Here is a 20,703-nt window from a genome sequence, read left to right as displayed (position 1 = left end):
ATATTACATGATGCCGCACCGGAGACTCTTCTGCCGCAAGCGAGTAAATATAACTGTGTGATATTACATGATGCCGCACCGGAGACTCTTCTGCCGGAAGTGAGTAAGTATAATTGAGTGATATTACATGATGCCGCACCGGAGACTCTTCTGCCGCAAGCGAGTAAATATAACTGTGTGATATTACATGATGCCGCACCGGAGACTCTTCTGCCGGAAGTGAGTAAGTATAATTGAGTGATATTACATGATGCCGCACCGGAGACTCTTCTGCCGCAAGCGAGTAAATATAACTGTGTGATATTACATGATGCCGCACCGGAGACTCTTCTGCCGCAAGCGAGTAAATATAACTGTGTGATATTACATGATGCCGCACCGGAGACTCTTCTGCCGGAAGTGAGTAAGTATAATTGAGTGATATTACATGATGCCGCACCGGAGACTCTTCTGCCGCAAGCGAGTAAATATAACTGTGTGATATTACATGATGCCGCACCGGAGACTCTTCTGCCGCAAGCGAGTAAATATAACTGTGTGATATTACATGATGCCGCACCGGAGACTCTTCTGCCGGAAGTGAGTAAGTATAATTGAGTGATATTACATGATGCCGCACCGGAGACTCTTCTGCCGCAAGCGAGTAAATATAACTGTGTGATATTACATGATGCCGCACCGGAGACTCTTCTGCCGGAAGCGAGTAAATATAACTGTGTCATATTACATGATGAAGCATCGGAGTCTCTTCTGCCCGAAGCGATAAAATATAACTGTGTGATATTACATGATGCCGCACTGGAGTCTCTTCTGCCGGTAGCAAGTAAATACAACTGTGTGATATTACATGATGCCGCACTAAAGTCTCTTCCGCATATCGCACTGGATTATTTTCTGCCTGAAGCGATTAAACAAAACTGTGTGTATTACATGATGCCGTGAGGGATTGAGTAAATTACACTCTCTTATAAATAGTGAAATTGTATTTTTATACTCCGGCAATTAAATGTAAGATTATGACTCAAAAGCCTAGATGATAAACAAGAAAAAAATTGAACTCAAAACAACTTTCTCACAGAGGTTGTTAGTGTAGCGCCACAGTGTTTCTATAATGCCAAACTTCATTAAAACTGTGTCCCTAAATCCAATATTCGCAATTCTATTATTAACTTGATAATTCAAAATATTGTAAGTGTCCTTATTAATAAAATCTAGTAGGCGCTCGTATCGTTGCTTCTACGCCATTAACATAAATAAAAAAATATTTTTTGGGTATATCAGTATCCTCTCTGATCATCCCGGAGAAAGACTACAACTCAAAATGACAAACAACTCGAAACGTGGTTTGAAAACACTTCAACCGTGTTTGGTGATCAGATCTGAATAGCAATCCTGTAATAATAACTTTCCTATTCGTATCTCTTTCTTATCGTCCTCACCCCCTTCAGCCTGACAACATTTCCCAATTGTGGATGCCGTAGTCCTATTGGCTTCAAACGGCAGGGAGTAATTGGGATTTGAAACTAACGCCTAGCATAATAAGTTATCATAAATAGATAAATGACCAATAAATGACTTCAAAACTTTAATTTTTGTATGGTCATAGCGCTCAACGCCATCATATATATACACCCCTAAGTGCATCTACGAGTATTATTATAGTCTATGTGTCTCTGGCGCTACGGTCGTAGCGCGAAGCCGGCTACGATTCAGTGTACCTGTGGCGTCGGTCGTAGAGGCACGTCTGTTACGCCGTAGCTCTCGGTGTAATATTAGCACTCCGTAACTTTGCTACGAGATTTAAAATACCTGGTGGTGAACGCTAGTTGCCGCGTCTCTGGCTAAACTTTTGGTATTTGGTGGAAATCGAGTTTGAGGAATTTGATTTGTTTCGGAGGTTCGATGGAATTTTCCTGTGAGTATATTCAATTTGATACTTTATTAGTTAATACATGACCATATTTTTTAAAAATTTAATAATTTTTAAGTTATTTTTAGAGTCTCCAAATTGGAAAAATATTTTAGAGGTTATCAGAAAAAAAAAATTAAATATATAATAGTATATTTATTTATTAAACTAGCTTTACCCCGTCATGCGTTGCTGTGGCTCAGTAAGTCTGTGCAGATAGAGAAACTATACCGCATGTTGATTTTACATCCAACAGATGGCGATAACATCTATATAAATGTATTCGAATACAAAATTGTGTCAAAATTTAAAAGCAATCGGTTAAGTACTTTCGGAGACTTAAGATTTTGAACAAACGAAAACTAATATTTTAATTTATATTGATTTGACCGGTCGGTGGCTGAGTTAAAATCGCGTCTGGGTCCCATCCAAGCGTAGTATGTTCAATTCCTCGGCTGGCTAAGTTTTCTATCACAACACAAGCAACATTTTCCGCTTACTGTGGTTTTAACTCAAATAGACATTGTTCGGTACATGTAAATCATTTCATGTGAATTCAAATGATATAATAAAAACAATATATATATATATACACAAATGTAATTTGATAATATACTACATTTAAGAACTATTTACTATAACACATATCTCCATGTCATTACTTAGAAACATGTATTTAAGAAGAAGTATTCATTTTAATTATAATTCTTTGAGTTGCTAATATATTTTGCAAATGTTATCTCGCAAGGAAGTTATGTATGACCAGTATCTGATATAATCACTGCTTGAATATGTTACTTTGAGTCCGAAGGGGGCAAACATCAATTAATTTAAGTACTGATTTGACTTAACTTGTTTTTAATTCCACGAATAAGGAAGTTTGAATACAAGTACCCTTTATAAAATTATTTTACTTTAAATTATTCGTCCAGTTAATTCGATTCCTTTTTCATTGAAACTTTCTAAAGAATCAACTTGTTGGCAGCGAAAAATATTAAAACGCCATTATACACGAAAACTTAAAATGGAAAAGATAATTTAAAAGATCCGTCAGAAAATACCAAATTTAGAAATCTGATTATTTTTTTTAACATGACAAAAGATGTTAAACGCAATTCGAATTAATAAAGAAGTTCTTTAATGTTTTTCGTGAAATTGAAACAAGTTTTATGTTTGTTATTACGAAATTTTTCTTTTGTGAATAAATTTCTTGATAAATCTAGGAGGTTCTTTCGTTTTTGTTATAAATAACTTATGAAGGTAGTATAGTAAAATTTCCTGTTTCTTTCTCATTGATATTATGTTGAATATTTTTATTTATTAATTTGTATTAATTAACTTTGTATAATTTGTATAAATTAACTTTGTATTATTTAATTTGTTTTTTTAACAATAACTTTTAATCCATACTTGTATCATAAATTTACATTTACTCATGTAAATAACCCCATTTTACATGAACATATTTTTAAAAAATTAATACTGGATTTTCAAGTAATAAGCAGTGAGTGATAAATGTAATAAAAAACAACCTTTATCGATTAATGAATAAATAAAATAGGGTACTGATAAGTTTGCAAGTCTGTAAATAATATAAATTGATGACAGAGCAACTTGCTAATCAATTAATGAGAACTAAAGAGTCTATCAGATGGATTGCCACATGTCACAAACCAAGACCAATTGATTCACTGTCTTTTTTATTATATTATTATATCGAAGTATTTTATAAGAAAGATATAAGGTTTTTTTTTGCACTATTTCTGAAGTCAAACTCGCTGCCCGCAAGCTTAAAACCGAATTCAAATTTTAATAAGCTGACGATACCACTATCATAATTACTCGTTGTTTCACGGAAATTGAACAATTCATCAAATTTCAAAGTCAATTTTTCAGTGAAGGTTCTATTCAAGTTCTATTATTATATCATTACTGGCCTGTTGCTTCACAAAACTGAATTCATAACAAAACTTGATTAGAACCTTCACAGAACTTGAAAATTAACTATCTAATTTGATATGTTATTAAAATTCTGGGAAACAACCCGTCCTAGTGTATCTCTATTATTGAGTTGAAAACTTGTATGGCAGAATAATAAAATATCCATTAAATACAGGTAAGTCAAACAAGGTTATCTGAACTAAAGGTGACTTGAAATACCTTCGTTGATTATTTGTGCATATTGAAGTTTATTGGAAAAAAGTTATTTATGACATCAAACGAAATACTAAAAAAAACACTTTTGTCGCGAAAAATATTTATTTTCCTGAGCATTTACATTTATATTCGTGAAAGGCATTTTTTTTAATACAAAAGCTGGAATTTCACTTTTCATTAACATACTCTTTACGACATAAAGTCTACGTTGTATGACTATTCCTTCTACGATACAATACATCGACTTGTAAGCCATGTGGTAAGGCGCTAGGTTGTTAATTCAAAGATCGTAGTTTAATATCAAGTTCATTAAACTAGTCCCGAAACGACGCTGGGTGGAATTAATTTGTATTATCGGGAAAATCATTAAGAAACCAACGGAATGTTTCACCTGAACTTCGTAGGGAGGAAAATATTTCTTCATCTTACGTAAGAGCTTCATCATAGGGGTAGGCAATGGGTAGTGCTTTGAGAAGATATTGGCTGTACGTTAGGATGATGAAGGCTAACCTAATTGATAAATCCTCTTGCCACCCTTTTAAGAGCTTATTTGAACAAGGATTTATTTTTAGTAGTTTTGGTGTTTATCTGAAATAAGTCATCAGTTTTATGGTCATAAAATCAGTGTTGATGAAAAATATGTGTCAAGACAAACTACAAACGGGGATCGGTATTATCTTCATTTGGTATTTGTTCTTCTTCTTCTGATTGCCTTTTTACTTATCGGAGGTGGTATATCATCTTAAGACCAGAATTTCTCAAATGTTCTTGTGTCAGACGTTATAGTTTTGATGTCTCGATGTACGGCCTCTTTCTCCATTACCACTTTGAACGATTGTTTTTAGTTTTTAATAGGCATGCTTCCACAGGGTCTACGTTTACAGATCTTTATTGAAAATGCGACTTAAGTTCAAAAGAAGGAAATATATTATTATAATAATAAATAATCACACTATATTTTTGTTTTAATAAAAACGTTTTAATAAAAAAGAATAGCTCCGCACAAAAGGGCATAAAAAGAGTGATGATTTATTCAACCTTTTTCCAGAACCTTATTGAGTCATAAAATCCTAAAATATGGGCTGAGATGAGAGCATTGATGTATTATATTCAGATGATAAATGAAGCTAAAAAATAAGTTTACCATTTTTACCTCCAACAGACCTCCAACTCTCCCAACGCTCTTACAAAAACTACAGAATACGGTCTACGCGCACCGCTTATCGCATTTTAGTAGTGGAACAAGTTTCGACGAGATATTAGTTCGCAGTAACACCTCTAATTGTTAACTCTATGGATGAAAAGGATTTTTATAACATACAAACACGCACATTGTGTAGCTATGTAATAATGTCGTTTTTTTCTCACATTCATTATTTTAATCTCGTTTTCCTTTCAGCAAAAATCCTGACACGCTTAGTAATAATAATTACAACGCGTCTACCAATAATGTTCAAACATGTCGACAGATTCTTTTTTAAAACAAAGCGCTCAGAGGCAGCACAAATTTTAAATTAAAGCGCTTGAAAATGGTAACAATAAATTATTGCTTTCGGGAAAGGAATGTTCGCCTCTAAAGTACCTATAACACGCAGAGCGGAACTATTTTTACACGGCAATTAATATCGCAGTGAAACAATTGGACAATGTTAGGCAGAAAAAATATTCAGACAGATATAATATAGGTACATCGAATATTTCGTTCGTGAAATAGGTTGTGCTTTTTGAGTTAGGTGGAGCGTAAAGGTGACACATATTTCTGAGCTTTTACTGTTCGGAATCACGCGAGGAATTTTATTTAAGTCGCGTAGTTCATATATATATATAAATGTATTTGTATATTTTAACGTTGCTTTTAAGCGTATTGAGAAATACTTTCGACATTTAAATAAAAATATTCGTTGTGATGATATTTGCATATAGTTAAATAAGGCAGTTCTTTATTAATCTTTAATTGTTCCCATTATTTTTACATGGAGGAAGTCCATACACGTAAAAAAAGATTTAGGTGCATAAATATGATATAAATGTGTACATAAAATATAAAATAAATATTAGTAATTAGTTGTATTTTGGTATAATGTAGAAAATTATCGAATTCAGCTCTTGATTTCCCAATATACAATTTGAAAACAAAAAAGGTTACCTTAAACGAAATTTTGACAATTCTAGATAAAATTTTGCACACTGGACATACAAAATAAGATGGAAATTTCTATCCACATCTGATATTGAAAAAGTACCACTATGATAATAAGTGAAACCTCTTTACTCTATGTAAAGCCTGGGCAATAGCGGGTACCACGACTAGTAGACATATAAAGAACAAAAAATGACATTTGAAATGGACAGAAAATATTGATTATTTTTTTTAAAGTGGACTGGAGTTCTCATTAGTTTATTACCCTAGTTGAAATAGTCCATTTATAATCGTACTGTCTTATTCGGGTGATTTCTTCCATTCATTATCATTGATACAAAAATAAATATTTCTGAGAAAAACAGAATGTTGCCGGTCGGTTGTCAAGGTAACGCATGTCTGAACACGCGAGGTTATTGACTCAAAATTGCTGTACGAACCTTAATAATGAACTGCAATCATTTTTTGATAAGAGATTTAATATTAAGAGCTGTTCGGAAGAACTCTTTTAACTGACTTATTACTATAATACGATTGATTTATCCTTTATCTCTAAATAGTATAAAATAAAGTCACTATCCGCGTCTGTCTGTCTGTTTGTGCGCTTAGTTCTTCTAAGCAACGGATATTGATAGAATTTTCACTATCATTTAGAGTTTTTCTTCCGAAAGGTTTACATATATAATACATGCATATTGTACTAATGGAAAGTAGAGAAAAGTTGATGTTTTATAATCAAGTGGTAAAAATATTTTTTCGAGCACTACATTACTAACGCTGGCTAAACCTTATGAGATACATAAAAATGATGTATTACCACAGAAATATGAATATATAGACAAGAAATTAAAGGTGAGGGGTAAAATCAACTGTTGAAGAACGAAGGGGGTAAAACTGACTGTGATTCGTCAATAAATCAATCTGACAGTATATAGGTATCTCGCATTATAATATCACCATTTAGTTCTTAAAAGTAAAATCTGCTTTTGAATGAATAGACATTTTTACATGGGAGCGCAAATTACTCGCCACGTTATGAACAAATTTGCGAGGTCCAAATTCGGCAAAAATCTATTTTCAGAGTCGAATATTTTGTTTACGTATTTAGTTAAGACACTTTTATAAGTGTTCATAATTTACTTCCCAGTAACAACGATGCGCACACTTGAAAATCGCTACATTCGACCAGATGTATCTCGATGTAATAGTATATGTTTCTACAACTGATTCATATTATACGATGTGAATAAGCTTAAAATGATGCTTACATATGGAATGTAATACGACAATTGGGTTTATTCTCTTTTTCACATCTATTTTTACAAGTTTTCATATCACAAGCCACTATTTTGCCGTGTTATTTCATAAAATGCCTCGACCATAGCTCGACGCTAGTTCGAACAAGAATGATGACGTCACATTCTCAAGATTCACGGGAAGCCATACGCGAGCCCAGCCGGCTCCAATGGAACCGGTATGGGGAGTGGGGAATAATACGCTTTTAATCACTTAGGGCAGGTCTACTAATATTCATATGTCTATGTGTATTACGGAATTGTACATCTTAAAAAGGCCTAAAGAAAATTCCGAGGTGGTGTATGTCTATCTTCTAAGGATAACAACGCCAGGTACACGTCTGCTAGTTCATAATATTTCTAATTTTCTCTAATATAATAAATTGGAACCAAAATTTCGCCTGAAAATATAAAATTTCTAAAAAGTTACCATAATACGCTCGTGACTTTTGGGTGTAATAGAGTATTAATATTATTAGAAATGGTACTTCTGATGTTGTTGTAGATCAAGACGATTTTTTTTTTAAATCGATTTTTCGTATGTAGATTTTCAGGAAATTTCAGATTACACGGATTTCCTGAAAATCTTTTTACTAAAAATTAATTTTTCAAAAAAAAATAAAAAATCGTTTTCAGCTACAACAACATCAATAAAGTTATTTTTTGTAATATTAGCACACTAGTAACTCAAAATTCACAAGCCGCCACTGCTTAATTCCCACCAGTAATAAACCATAAATGTTACATTACATGACTTCGCTACATTACAATTCAATAATACCTCAGGCGATAAACCAACATTGCGGACAAACTGCTAATAATAAAAAAGAAATATCTGTTGTTAATATCGAATCTTTGAAAAATAAATTGTCATCTGAATTATGGTTAGATATTCTCCGAAGTGATAACGTCAACGAGTGCTGTAAAATATTTGAAAATAGATTAACGAACTTTATAAATGATTCAAAAAAAATTATTCCAAAAGGAAATACAGCAAAATTTCGTAAAATCAAACCGTGGATAACACATGGGCTTGTTGTGTCCATAAGACACAAAGAATGGCTTTATAAAGAAACAAAAAAAAACCACTAGACATTAAATTAAATGTTCAGTTTAGAGAATACAAAAATAAATAAACCACGTTCATAAAAAACACGAAAGAAAATTATTATAAAAATAAACTTGATGATTCTGAAAATGACAGTAAGAAAGTTTGGAATATAATCAATGAAATCATGGAAAATAAACAAAATACCAAAAGTAATACTATTAAGAGTGTAATACAAAACAATAACATAATTAACTGTATTGAAGAACCTAAAAAAGGAGCAAACGCTTTTAACGATTTCTTTGCAAATATCGGAAAGATTCTAGCAGAAAAAATTACCGTGAAAAAAATAAATAAGATGTATATTGAAAATATTCCAAATATAGAAACTAAACTTGAACTCTTCGAACCAACCAATCCGTCTGAAATTGTACAAATTATATCAAAAATGCGAGGTGGTTCTGCTCCGGGATTTGACGGTCTCGCTGTAAAAACACTAAAAATCATTAAAAATTATATTTCTACACCAATCTCTCATATTATAAACAATAGCTTTAAGACAGGAGTTTTCCCGAGCACGTATAAGAAAACCATAATCTCTCCAATATTTAAGTCCGGTAGCCCGGAGGACATTTCTAATTATAGACCCATTTCACTCTTATCTAATATATCGAAAATTTTTGAAAAAATTGTTAAAAAAAGACTAACTGCATTCTTTAAAAAAAACTCGATTATAAATGAAAATCAATTCGGATTCACAGAGGGAAAAAGTACCCAAGATGCCATTGCAAAAATTTCATCTAGTATTCAGAGTGCCCTGGACAAATCAAATAAATGTATAGGAATTTTTATTGACTTAAAGAAAGCATTTGACAGCATTTCCCATGAAAGACAATAGACAAAAAGACAAAAATTAAAAGAAAATGGCATTGACCACTTAGCTCTTAAATGGATAGAAAGCTACTTAACAGAGAGACCTCAAATTGTAAAATTAAACCAAACCTTTAGTACACCACTAACAAGTACATTTGGCATTCCTCAAGGCACGGTCCTCGGACCATTACTATTTCTAATGTATGTAAATGACATTTTCCAACAGAAAATCAAAGGTGAATTAATCTCTTATGCTGATGATACTGTTTTATTAATAAAAGGTCAAACATGGGAACTAGTTAACAAACTTGCAAATGAATGTATTAATATCTTAAAATCATGGTTTGATAATAACCTACTCACACTTAATGCCAAAAAAACTACATATGTATTATTTTCACTACAAAAAATACCTAAACACAAAGTAAATATCATAATCCATGATGAAAATTGTGACAATGTCAACTGTAAACTACTTAATCCTATTTGTACTGTAATCAACTCTTCTTCTGAAATTAAATATCTTGGTGTGATCATCGATGAAAATTTGAAATGGAAAAGCCATATTACGGAGTTAGTAAAGAGAATAAGGAAATGTATATATATATTTGTTAGGTTAAGAAATATTTTAAATGTGAAAATACTAAAAAATGTATATTATGCTCTTGTCCACTCCCTGCTTATTTACGGAATCATAGGTTGGGGAGGATCTTATAAAAACAACCTAAACTCGGTAAAAGTCGCGCAAAAAATTATTATAAAGGTAATACTTAAAAAAAACTCTACTTTCACAACAAAATTGCTTTTTAAAATATTTCCAGTACCAAATATTGATGATATATTTAAGCAAACTTCAATTATAAAAATGTGTAAAGAAAAAAATAACACAGAATATCAAGAATTTTACAAACTGATGAGAAATGGAAATCAATTTATTACGCCAATCTTTAAAACAACTCAAATGCAAAACCATTATATTTACCAAGCCATAAAAAACTACAATAATCTCCCTTCCGAATTGCGCTGTATTACGAACCAACAAGAACAAATCAATAAAATCAAACTTTAAAAAAAAAAAACTTATATTAAAAAAATATATGGATATATTATATTTATATTTTACACATAACATTGAATCACTGAAGTAAGAATCGTGGCTCCCTTATCAGGCACAAGAGCTCCTCTTTTCTGATAAGGTATACATGAGCAATTATGTACCTAAATATTATATTTTACAAAAAAATGTATGTATTAATGTAACTATGATCTATATTAAAATAATAATAAAAAATAAAAAAAAATGTATCCCCTTACATTTTTTTGTATTTCCAATAGAGAAATATACAATCTCAATGACAATTCTTTTTTCTAACTTTTTTTAGGTAGGTGCCGGTAGGTACCATAATATTGATTATTCCGATTTGACAGCTCTTAGTAGGAACCAGCAAAATCTGGCTGGTCAAAAACATTCTGAGCCGGAACTGGAACGTAACAAAATAAATTAAAGATAGATGAAATTCCAAATGGTCGAGTTAAAACAGGACTTAGTTTGCTTTAGTTTCGACAACCATATCAGAACGGATCAAAACAGATATTTGTTGTTCATTTGCAATTTAGATTGCTTGATTTATTGGATTAGAATATTTACAAGAAGTACTTTAACAAAGCAATTGCATGTAAATATCCCTCACTAATTTGGGAGGCAGGTATGGGTACCGCCGCCCCAGGAACCATTTATTGAAAAACCAACACACCTGCCATAGGTCACGGCAAGTAGTCAGTAGGGGGGGCAGAGATGGGGTGAGGTTTGTCCAGGTCTTGGCGGTGGATATGTTTGCCCGCAAAACCCAAGACCCACCGCCTTCCACCGCAGTGGGAGTGATGATTTATTCGTCACTCCTGGATATATTGACCCCCAGATTCCTACCCACCCATCATACATTTTTCCTTTCCAGAAATTACTCTCCTTCTTTTCCTTAAAATGACCCTTTACACAGCATACCCAAAGATGACATAGGCCTTGAGGATTTTTTTTTTCAGGGCCTCCTGTGTGGAGCTAATGTAAAGAAAAAATACTTTAAGCTGGAGGATTCTACGTTTATAAAATGTGTTTGGTATGCGTGTATGGCGGTTCCATGATAACTCGATACAATAAAAATTCAGCACACCTTTTAAAGGTGATATTAAGTCTATGTCTAACCCATAAATCTAGTCTACGTAATCTTTTTAACCTATTTTTTGTTTCATCACTTTTAATGACTTTATATCAGTTTTTGTGTCTTGAATTGCCATTATAATAATAATAATATAATAATAATGATTTATTGTCTTCTTTTCTTATTAACACATAGATATAATGATATCCTCACTGGGATCTCCCGTGCTGAGGATGTCATTTACATATTATAATTTAATTATAAGAAATTAATATTACAACAAAGTATAATGTAGTATATATATATTTTTTAAGTAATTTTAAAATAAGTAAGGTACTGTTTTTTGGTATAGTTCAGTTGATTCTGTTTTATTCTGTGTTTGATTTCAGTAAATTTTCTATTTCAGATCTTCCTATGTTAAGTATCCAGCTTTTTATTTCAGATTTAAATGTTAAAGTGTTGAGGTTTTTGAGTGTGAGTGGTATTTTGTTGTAGAGTTTAATACTGTGATATAAGAAGCTTTTTTGCCCAAAAGTTGTATTTGTAATTATTTGTTGGATAAGTTTTTGATCATGAGATCTAGTGTTTCTATTGTACGTGTTTGTTGTTATTTCTTGTGTTTTGTGTTTATGAATGTAAATGAGTATAGTTTTAGAATATAGTTGTTTAATAGACATGATGTTAAGATTGGTGAAGATTTCGTTAGTGCTAGTTCTTACAGGAACTTTCAGTATAATTTTCATTATGGCTTTTTGAGATTTGATAAGTGGATTTAGTATGTTTTTATTTGCACTGCCCCATCCGATAATACCGTATTCTAACAGTGATTGGCAGAGAGCCATGTAGATTTTGATTAAGTCTTTTTTAATGAGCACATTCCTGATAGTTTTGAAAAAATAACTAAGTTTTTTAATTTTATTATCTAAATAGCTAATGTGATTGGTCCATTTTAAATTCCCATCTATTTTTAGACCTAGATACGTTATATGGTCAACATTTTCTAATGAGGGACAATTACAATGCTCATTTAAGTGATGCGGGCTATGAATTTTCAAGTTATGGTTTTCTTCAGAGTTTTTTGTATTTTTTATTTTGAAAGTGATGAATTTGGTTTTATTAGCATTTAGTGTAAGTGAATAGTAGTCTAGCCATTTTTTAATCCTGTTTAGTGTGTCTTCTGCTTTCTTAAATGTTTCTGTCCAATTATTCCCATTTATAAGGAGAACAGTATCATCCGCAAAACTTATGATTTCTCCGTCACATTCTATGTGGCATAGATCATTAATGTATATTAGGAACAGAATCGGACCCAGAATACTTCCTTGAGGCACCCCGCATTTGACATCAATACACTCACTGGTTATGTTGTTAAGTTTCACAGTTTGCTTTCTATTTCCCATGTAGCTTTTAAAGAATATCAGTTCATTATCAGTGATCCCTATGTTAACTAGTTTTTCAAAAAGATGTTGGTGATTTATTGTGTCGAAGGCTTTAGAAAGGTCGAGAAATACTCCAATGCATTTTTTATGTGAATCTAGAGAATTTTTAATATATTCAATTACTAAAGCTATGGCGTTGGATGTTCCTAGATTTTTTCTGAAACCAAATTGTTTTGGTGATAATAGTTTATTTGATTCTAGGTAATCGATGAGTTGAGTTTTAACTGTTATTTCTAAGATTTTAGATAATGTGTTCAGGATTGTGATTGGTCTGTAGTTATTGATATCTGTACGATTTCCTGATTTAAAGATTGGTGTAATAGTCCCTATTTTGAGTTGTGATGGAAATCTGCTTTCCGTAATAGATTTGTTTATTAGAAAGAGTATCGGTTCGGTAATTTCATCTTGTATAAATTTTAATGTTTATCTTGAGTTGTCAGGTTACTTTATATTGCGTATATCATTGAAAACTCGACTGAAAGACTCCTATCCACCTTTTTCATTATAGGCCAAGGAGCTTAGAAATAATTTACCTACATTATTCTGTCAATATATTAAACAGATTTTTTAGGTACCGCCACCCCGGGAAACATTTATTGGATAACCAAAACCTCTACCATAGATCACCCCAAGTGATTTGCTACATTTGGTGACTTAGCAGGGGTGCCCGGGTTCATGGGGGTAAAGATTGTCTAGGTCTCGGCGGCGGAGGCGTCTGCTCATCTATCTGTGGCGGGCCGGATTTGGAGAGACTAATTGAGGAAGATCTTTTTACCTCTCCAGACGGACTATCTTCAACCATCGTTGTAGGGGATGAATTCAAACGTCCGTCACTCCTGGATACACCGATCACATTTTACCCTCCTTCCTTTCCCTAGTAAACTACTTTCCTATGGGTCCAAATCTGTCTACTGAGTGCAGCTAATGTAAAAAATGGCAACTGTAAAGTAACGATGTAACGTAGAAATTAAAATTGATAAACCAACTATTTTTACTCACTAGTATCATTTGAACTAAAAGATGAATAAAATGTTAGTTATTAGTTATTATAAAGATTAAAATAATAACCCTATCACCTTAACCCATCCGCATCAAACCCCGCCAGCCGGCGCACTTTGGACGGAATGGAAAAAAAACGCGAATTAAGTGGTTTTTGCAAATGTTAATTTTTTTAATATTTATATTTTTTTTAGTGTAGTACAATAGTTTCTGCATTTTTTGTTATAATTTAAATATGTCAATAGGACTTAATGGAAGTTTGGCAACGCTGCAAAGTGTGTCTTAAGTTGGATGTTTGGCATCGCGTTTTTCAGTTTAATCCTACGCGTGAGCAGAGACGGTTGTGTAATTAGTGACATTTGGATATATTTACAAAAGTTTGTTATGGTTAACATTCCTCGAGGTATTTTTAATTTAATTTACCAAACTATATATCAATATATTATTTGTGTGAGATTTTAACTTACATCTAATTTTAAACTATTTTTGAATTTTTTTGCTTTTAAAATGCATATTTCAATTAGCATTTAGAAACAAAACATCGTTTGTTCCCATTTATGAATATATACGTATTGTAGACTGAAGTCTCACCTTTAATGTCATATATAAATTGTGATCATCTTTTGTTCTTCCTTGAACAATTTTGTTATTTTCAGGAAGGCCTAAATGCATTCCCCGGAGAGAATTATTCGAGACATTAAAAGAACGGGGTATATTAAATGCCACTTCTGTGAAATCAAAAGAGTTTTTAATTAATTACGTAACACAAAAATACCACATAGCGGCAGGTTCTAACATTTTGAGCCCTACATTTTACAAAAACATTAAGAATTTTTCGCTACAATTAATGAAGAAATGGAGAAAAAGCCGCAGTTATATTGTGAGGTTTCAAAAACATAATTTAGAGTGGTTGCAAGAAAAGCTAGTTTTCTCCAAATCTTTGGGTAGACCAATAAAAATATTTCAAGAAAGTGGTTCTAGATCAAAGCAGAAAAAAGTGCACGATCTGTTAGTCTCGCACTCTTGATGAAGTCCAGTTAGCAGCAGAAATGAGTTTTCGAAGCGCAGGAAAAAGTGATGCTGCAAAACTCGTAAAACAGATAACATTTTTACCTTGTCGAGCATCAAGAATACGTCAAGCTTTTGCAATGAAATGTAAAAACATCCTTAATCCATACTCACCGGAAGAGGCTTTAGCGCTTATTGTGGGCTTAAAGTTAACAAAAGAACAATACGTCAGTAATGAAATTCTTTTTACTCCCAATAGGACAACTAAGTGAAGATGTGCAAGAATCGAGGCATAAAGAAATAAGGTACTACCGAGAACATCATAGCCCAAAAAGTTTCCAGAACAAGCACCAATCAAGATATATTAAATAATTTGTTAATCTCATCAGACCCCGTAATTTCCTCTATTCGACCACTTCCTAAAAAAAAAAGTTCTGTGTTACCAACTGAAGTTTTAAGTCTACTAAGAATTCCGTCCAATGGCTCTGGAAATTTGAGTGATGATTTAGACTTCGATGACAACGGAGACACCTTTAGCACCTAGATTTTCTATACGACCATATTTCTAATTAAATTTGTGTTTCTGATTATTGCCCATCTTTTTGTGTTCATAGAAGTGACTTATAATATGTAATATTTATGATTAATATGTTTTATTTTCCCAGATATTTGTATATCTTCAAATTGTATTGAATTATTTGTCGTTGTAAATTTCTACATAAGAGTATATTAATATTTTTACTTAAAAATGGTTATAATTCATTAATAAAAAAATTAAAAAAATATTGCACTAATATTTAGCCAGCAAACAATTAATTCGTGTTTTTTCTTCATTCCGTCCACTGTGCGGCGGGGGTATATCGCTATGTCTTAAACTCAAGCCACGTTGGCATGGTAGGGGTGTATCGCTTTGTCTTAAACACAAACCACGCCGGCACGGTGGGGGTGTATCGCTTTGTCTTAAACTCAAACCACGCCGGCATGGTGAGGGTGTCTTAGACTGAAACCACGCTGGCAATGTGAGTAAACTAGAAAAGACATCTGGTTTCTATTTTTAAATAACAACGGCTTCTTAGATAATGAAGCATTCATTAATAATAGGCGTCATAATGATTTTTCAAAATATCGAGAGGTTTTGGCACCGTTAACCTGGCTCGAAAACCGCGTTGTGGATGCTTTGACGAATATTATACCTTGTTTTTGCCGTAAACATATTATATACGTAAACAAAAATTATGCTTACAAAATTGATCAATGTTTATTTTTTTCACTGTTAAAAAAAAAAAAATATATAGAAAAACATATTTTTATTTAAAGTTGCTTTTATATCCTCATTTACTAATATTGTTATTTTTTTAAACTCATTTAAACATATTTTTTTACATAACTTGATCCAATACAGAAGGAAATTAAAATTTTTACGTATAAAAGTTATATTAGATTTAGTACACCACTGCGAATATAAAAAAAATGATACCAAATTTATTCGGAGCTGAGGATCAATTTTTAAATTCAACAATCTGGATGCCAATGGGTTAATCAGACTGAGATTAAAACATGACAGCAATCTAGGTGTGCGAATATGTAAATTAGTTTTGGTGCCATTGGGTACTGAACCCAATAATATCCATCTTGTATGCAAAACGTCTATCCACTTATCTCCACTCCTTTCCAATCTCGCTATCACGTGATTAGATCCTATGTGTCTTTGAGCGAAAATCAGTTTTCCAGCGAAGTGAATTTTCAGTCATGAACATGTAAAATAAATCTAAATAATACAAGTAGGTAAAGTAGGTGTGGGAGATGCCGATGTTAAAGGCTTGACAGTACTTAAAATGTAAATAACTAGCAAGGCGTTATGAATGATTTCGAGTAAAGTTTTTGAATTCTTTTTACTTCATGTATCCTTCAGCGTCCCTGACTTCTTTAACCATTCACTTGCAAGACATAAATTCTCCTTACGTCTCGTTCTCCGTTCATCACGTATGCCTAATTTTATTGCACATGACTATTTGATTCATCTGGTCGTCTCAGGTCAGGTCTTTCGCAGGCGTCCCCAACTTTGTCTTCCATTCGCTATCATGAAATTCACATTGTTACTGTAATATTTTTTTTCATTATATCGCCTTTAATTTGACTAAATATATCATTCCAAGCATTAAGGTTTCCTCGTACGCCTAAGACCATTTTTTACTATTCACTAAATCTACCACTTTTATAATGTAAAAAAAATACATAATATCGACTTTAATTCGAGTACTTATCTCATTCCCATTCAGAGATAGTATATTTAATCTTTTTCCACCAGTCACTACAACAAACCACATTGCTAGTATTAAAACTAAATTATATCGACTTTTATTCTACTCGCATATCATTCCATCGCAGAGATATTGCGTTATGTTTTTCTCTGGTATCCCTGACTTCTTATACCATCCAACTCACACTCTAACCACCCCTGACACCAATAAGAAGAGACATTGAAATTTTCAGCAAAATCTGTTCAATAGTTTTTGAGTATTCAAGACACACACATACGGACATCCCCTTTTATTTGTATAGTTACTAAGCTCAAAGTAAAAAAAAAAATATATATTATTTAAAAAAAATCTTGTCTGTTATGTATAAAGTAAATTGGTGTAGAGTACAAAGAAAATAAAATCAAGACATCTTTCTCCATCACCGTCGATTAAGACGCCTAATGAACATAAAAATAAACTCAAGTCGAGGCAATACCCAAAAATAAAGCCAGACGATATAACAACAACGTAAGTGAATCAGCCGTGCACAAAAATTTGAGACGCGCGCCTCCGGTGTATTGAACAGACTTGCGGTTGAATTTGCCTTATCAAATCTGTAAAGTAATGTGGGAATCTTAAAGACATAAGTGATGAAGTCGTGTAAAAACAATGGCGTAATGGACAGACCTACGGTTCACTTTGCCTAGAAGGCCTAGAAAATCGATATTTCCGTGGAGGTTTATTTTAATTATTTCTGAATACCGTATTACTAAAATTTCAAAAATTTCTAGAGACATCCCCCGGAAAGTTAGTAATTCAGCGTCTAGAAAAATAAAATGTTGTGCTTGCAGCTAATTTAAATAATATATATAAAAAGTTTTATAAATTTTCAAATCGCTTTACGTACCTACAATATTTTAATGGAAGGGTACTGTTTTTATTAATATTAAATATAAATTACTTATATCAAATCTTCTAGATCCATCTAGAAACATTTGAGATTTTAGTAATACGTTCATCACAAATAATTAAATGGGAGCGTCGAGTAAACCTCCGTTATTAGAATCTTATGTCGCCTCAAAGACATTCTAGAAACTCCTGCAACATAATATCCAGTCCACTTTCGGTCCAAATTATTAAACGATTACGATATTGGAAAAAATAACAGTACGAGTCTTACCTTATTCAGTGTGAATCTATTACGATGATCGTTGATCTTACATAAAAAAGAATAAACAATTCATTGTGTTGAGTAAACAAATCGTTGACGTGTTAAAACAAGTTAAAAAGTTATGTCGGAAATCTCGCGTAGAAAATATTACAAAGCACCTAAAAACGGTGCACCTTTCTTTTAAAAAAAACTCAAGAACCACTTGCCGAAAGACGCCCATCTCTTTTTTTTTTTTTTTTGGTTTTAGGCATTTCACCCTGAAATAATTCACTTGCACAGTATAGCGGGCGGTGTGCTAGCATTTACACTTAGTTTACGTTTACAATTCAGGAGCTGGATCCGCGCACGTCATTTTTGCCAACATCGCTTTTTTAGTATCTCCAATCCCTTCTTTATCTGATGTACAAATATGATTTCTTTAGGTCTTACACCGACGAAGCTACACGCAAAAGTTTCAACACTAGTCACAAGTGATTATTGCATCCGTATATTGATGTAAGTTTGCTTGTCTGCGCATGATCCATTTCAATCTGCTATTTTTAAAATTTCAAGTAATAGGGAAGTATATACAGGGTGGGGCAAAAGTAATCACCCGATGTTCTTTAGCGGTAAATTTTTTTTAACGATAAACTTTGGTACTGCTTGTTATTCCACGTTATTGCGGAGTAAACCGATTTATTTCTTGTTGATTTGTATTCTGTGGTTGTTTATATACCCTATATATACCCTTACTTCACAAATGTTAAAACCGAATTGACATTTGGCGCCATTTGCAAAAGTTTTGGCGTTTTCCAATAGGGTGATTACTTTTGCCCAACATGTCTTGTCGATTTATATTCTGCGTTTGTTTACTTCGCAAATGTCAAAACCGAATTGACATTTGGGGCCATTTCCAAAAGTTAAAGCGTTTTCCAATAGGGTGATTACTTTTACCCCAGCCTGTATATATACCCTTAATCCCTATGTGTATATTCATAATCTTTAAGTCTATGCCCACCGGTGAATTCTCTGTAGCTTACAAAGTTCTCATTTGTTGTGAAATCAAACGTTGTTCCTGTAGAACTTTGGAACTGGAATTCATGTGTGTGATATTTCCTACATTAAAAAAACCTGGTAAAAAACAGGAAAAATATTATAAATTTATAAAGTCTCAAAATGCTGAATGATTTCAAAACTTTCGGTGATGTACCTTCAGATAATGTGGAAGAAAACTGTTATATTGTCTAAAGTGGTAGAAAATTTCTGCTAGTGAATCACTCGTGTTCGTTTTTTTTTATGTGTAATGCGTAATAATTATTTAACTAAATATTCGATTCACAATAGTTATCAAATACTAAAAATAAATTCGTATCTAAATTCAAAACCTTTTAATTTAAATTGTCCCCAAAATCACTAACCAATCACAATTTTTAAAAATTGCCTTGGATGCAAAAGCAACTTTTTCACCATTTCTTATCAAATATGTATTTGAACAACGCAGTTTTTCAAAACTTAAATGAATAGTCTTTCTAGAGTTGAATAAATTCACAACAATAACACAATACTTAAAACGCGTTCTTCTAAAACATACAATTTTTATCATAAGATTGCATCCTGTCCCTCAAATCTTCCCTCCTAAGGCGCATTCTCTATCAAGATTTAAAAAATAAAAACAAATTGCTTTTTACGTGCTTTCTAATTTGACTAGTAAAATTTTCGTGTTTAGTGAACTCAGAAATTATGATATGAGTTCATTAAATTATTTTTGTGTATGACGAACTTGTGTGTTTGACGATAGTGACATGAAATTAATTTAATGATTATCTCGTTAACTACTATAAACCATTTTCTGTTTTTTGTTGTGTATCAAGCGGAAAAAACTATAGAATGATAAGATGTGGCTTCACGAAATTTGTTTTTGTTTCAAATGTACGAGCTGACGCAATTATTTTTAGCGCCATTTAATGAAAGTTGCTTAAAACAGGTTGCACATTGTTTGCCTTTTTTAACAATTCTTCGATGATAGCAAAACAATGATGAAAACTGACGAAGTCGGGTAGTAACTACTTTTGTACTAGTGCAAATATTTTTGTGTTATCCTATAAAGGAAGGATTTAAGATTTCAATTCATCCTCATGGTAGTCTTCCTAAGGTATATGATGTGAACCATGAAAAATCACGGGTTAAACTTTATCCTCAAGAAAAAATATAAAATTAGTTGGCAGGCATTCAAATCTTATCTATGATATTAATATTTATTTACTGGTGCTTTTTTAAGATTGTGACAAA

General features: G+C 32.4%; 1 protein-coding gene across 1 annotated transcript in view; it reads left to right on the top strand.

Annotated features, from left to right (window-relative positions):
- Positions 1–1,731: 1,731 nt before the first annotated feature.
- LOC149419289 (uncharacterized) overlaps positions 1,732–20,703 on the top strand; it is a 172,090-nt gene continuing 153,118 nt past the window's right edge. Inside the window, exon 1 of the mRNA XM_089638207.1 lies at positions 1,732–1,915. The gene's annotated coding sequence lies outside the window, so the exon portion shown is untranslated. The remainder of the gene's footprint in view (positions 1,916–20,703) is intronic.

Source organism: Hesperophylax consimilis, chromosome 12 (assembly GCF_061612785.1).
Source record: "Hesperophylax consimilis isolate HC1 chromosome 12, BYU_Hcon_1.0, whole genome shotgun sequence".
Classification (NCBI taxonomy): Eukaryota; Metazoa; Arthropoda; class Insecta; order Trichoptera; family Limnephilidae; genus Hesperophylax; species Hesperophylax consimilis.
Note: the sequence above shows the minus strand (reverse complement) of the source record. Positions and strands in the feature narration are given on the sequence as shown.